The sequence below is a fragment of the Triticum dicoccoides genome, chromosome 3B, assembly GCF_002162155.2.
Source record: "Triticum dicoccoides isolate Atlit2015 ecotype Zavitan chromosome 3B, WEW_v2.0, whole genome shotgun sequence".
In the NCBI taxonomy this organism is placed as follows: domain Eukaryota; kingdom Viridiplantae; phylum Streptophyta; class Magnoliopsida; order Poales; family Poaceae; genus Triticum; species Triticum dicoccoides.
In genome coordinates this window covers 117,445,231-117,448,984 of record NC_041385.1, presented here as the reverse complement: position 1 = coordinate 117,448,984, position 3,754 = coordinate 117,445,231, and positions in this window count along the sequence as shown.

The following is a 3,754-nucleotide window of genomic DNA, read 5'->3' as shown; positions in this document are numbered from 1 at the left end:
TTTGTTTTTTTGTTTTTCTTTTCCAGCAGCTTTTGCATTTTCTTTTTGCCACAATTGACTTTGCAAAATTATGCCACTGGCCAAAACAATCTCAAAGAATTAAAGTGCACTGCCTCAAAAAGGTTGGGAGGCTTTTGGAATAGTTGCCAATTTTATAAATTAAAAAGGGCATTTAATTTATTGCTTAGGTCACTGTTTTAAGTAGTTTAGGCCACTTAAACCCTTTGCAAAAATGTTGGTTCACCACCAATATTAGTTGTGGATTATTTGGCACATGATGAACATTTTTGTGTTCATGTCTGAGCATTTTGAATTTCACTCATAACTTTAAATTGAATTCAACTGGAATGTGAAAGAGTATGAGACAAAAATGATCAGGCACATGTTTAGCAAAACAATTAACTTAACCCCAGGGGTTACTGTAGCATCATTACACCGGGGGTGTTACAAATACCTCACAAATCTTTCCACAAAAATCAGAGAATATAGCCATCATGCATCATTGAAAGGTAGCAGGTGCATTACATAAACCAAAAGGCATACGTATATAAGCAAAAGTACCAAAAGGGCAAGTAAAAGTAGTTTTAGATTGATCCTTCGCTGACACAGATATCTGAGAGAAACCAGAATAACCATCTAGAAAGCAAAAATGTGTGTGTTTGGATAGCCTTTCTAGCATTTGATCAATAAAAGGTAAAGGGTAATGATCTTTCTTAGTGGCTTTATTTAACTTACAGAAATCAATTACCATCCTATAACCTGTAATGATTCTTTGCGGGATCAATTCATCTTTATCATTAGGAACAACGGTAATACCTCCCGTTTTAGGGACACAATGGACATGGCTTACCCATTCACTATCAACAACTGGATAAATAATACCTGCCTCAAGGAGCTTTAGTATGTCCTTTCTTACCACTTCCTTCATCTTGAGATTTAATCGTCTTTGAGGATCTCTAACTGGTCTGGAATCTTTCTCCACTAAAATTTTGTGCTGACATAATGTGGGACTAATGCCCTTAAGATCATCCAGAGTATATCCAATAGCAGCTCGGTGCTTCTTCAGAGTTTTCAATAATATTTCTTCTTCTTTCTCTGAAAGGTTAGCTCTAATAATAACAGGATATATTTCTTTTTCATCAAGATAAGCATACTTAAGATTATCAGGTAGTGGTTTGAGTTCAAACACGGGATCACCCTTGGGTGGAGGGGGATCCCCAAGAATTTCAACAGGAAGGTTATGTTTCAGCATAGGTTCCTGTTTAAGGAACACTTCATCTATTTCCTCCCTTTCCTTCATAAACATATCATTTTCATGGTCTAGAAAATATTGTTCTAACGGATCAGTTGGAGGAACAGCAATGGAAGCAAGACCAATAATCTCATCCTTACTAGGTGGTTCCCTTTCACGAGGTTGTCTACTAAACTTAGCGAAATTAAACTCATGAGACATACCATCTATGCCAACAGCAACAATATTCTTTTCACAATTAATCCTAGCACTAGCAGTATTCAAGAAGGGTCTACCAAAAGTAATGGGACAAAAATCATCTTGTGGGGAACCAAGAACAAGAAAATCAACAGGGTATTTAACCTTCCCCCACAAAACTTCAACATATCTAACAATCCCAATAGGTTTAATGGTATCCCTATTAGCAAGCTTAATAGTAACATCAATGTCTTCTAATTCAACGGGTGCAATGTCGTGCATAATTTCTTTATAAAGATCATAAGGCATCGCACTAGCACTAGCACCCATATCACATAAGCCGTGATAACAATGATCTCCTATTTTAACAGAAATAACAGGCATGCCTACAACAGGTCTACGTGTCTTAGTGTCAGGTCTAGCAATATTAGCAGTCTCACCCAAGAAAGAAATAACATGCCCATCTAAGTCCTCATCCAAGAGATCTTTAATCATAACAATACTAGGTTCAACATTAATTTGCTCAGGAGGTGTATAAGTCCTAGTATTACTCTTACGAACAATAGTCTAAGCTTTAGCATGATCTTTTATTCTAACAGGAAAAGGAGGTTTTTCAACATCGGCAGTAGGAACAATAGGATCACTATAGGTAATAGTCTTTTCTTCGACTGTAATAGGTGCGACTACTTTCACTTCAACAGGAGGATTATATTTACACCACTTCTATTTAGGGAGATCAATGTGAGTAGCAAAAGTTTCACAAAAAGTAGCTACTATCTCAGAGTCAAGTCCATACTTAGCGCTAAATCCACGAAAAGCATCGGTATCCATAAAAGATTTAACACAATCGAACTTAGGTGTCATACCTGACACCTTGCCATCGTCAGAACCCCAATCTTCAGAGTTGCGTTTAATTCTTTCCAATAAGTCCCATTTGAAATCAATAGTCTTCAGCATATAAGAACCAGCAGAGGAAGTATCGAGCAGGTTGCGATTATTAAGAGAAAGCCGAGCATAAAAATTCTGAATAATCATTTCCCGAGAGAGCTCATGATTGGGGCATGAATATAACATTGACTTAAGCCTCCCCCAAGCTTGAGCGATGCTTTCTCCTTCGCAAGGCCAGAAATTATATATGTAATTACGATCACGATGAACAAGATGCATAGGATAGAACTTCTGGTGAAATTCCAACTTCAATCGCTTATAATTCCAAGATCTCGTATCATCACATAGCCTATACCATGTCAATGCATCTCCCTTCAAAGATAAAGGGAAGACCTTCCTTTTGACAACATCATCGGGAATACTTGCAAGCTTAAATAATCCACAAACTTCATCCACAAAGATAAGGTGTAAATCGGGATGCTATGTTCCGTCTCCTGCAAATGGATTAGCTAGCAGTTTCTCTATCATACCCGAAGGAATCTCAAAGTGAATATTTTCATAAAGTTCAGTAGGTTGAGGAGCAACTATCTTCTCTTCTGGTTGGGGTGAAGATACCCCAAACAAGCCCCTCAAAGGATTAGTTTCCATAGTAACAAGAAACAGAAAATTTCAGCACACTATATAAATGCTTCCTTACCAAGTTCCACTCACCAAAAACGCTACACTCCCTGGCAACGGCACCAGAAAAGAGTTTTGATGACCCACAAGTGTAGGGGATCTATCGTAGTCCTTTTGATAAGTAAGAGTGTCGAACCCAACAAGGAGCAGAAGGAAATGATAAGCGGTTTTCAGTAAGGTTTTCTCTGCAAGCACTGAAATTGTAGGTAATAGATAATTTTGTGATAAGATAAATAGTAACGAGCAACAAGTAAATAAAGTAAATAAAGTGCAGAAAGGTGGCCCAATCCTTTATGTAGCAAAGGATAAGCCTGCACAAATTCTAATAATGATAAAGGAGCTCCGAAGGACACATTGGGAATTATTGTCAAGCTAGTTTTCATCACATTCATATGATTCACGTTCGGTACTTTGATAATTTGATATGTGGGTGGACCGGTACTTGGGTACTGCCCTAACTTGGACAAGCATCCCACTTATGATTAACCCCTATTGCAAGCATCCACAACTACAAAAAGAAGTATTAAGGTAAACCTAACTGAGGGAGTCCTGGACTAGGGGGTGTCCGGATAGCCGGACTATCATCATCGGCCGGACTCCAAGACTATGAAGATACAAGATTGAAGACTTCGTCCCGTGTCCGGATGGGACTTTCCTTGGCGTGGAAGGCAAGCTTGGCGATACGGATATGTAGATCTCCTACCTTTGTAACCGACTCTGGGTAACCCTAGCCCTCTCCGGTGTCTATATAAACCGGAT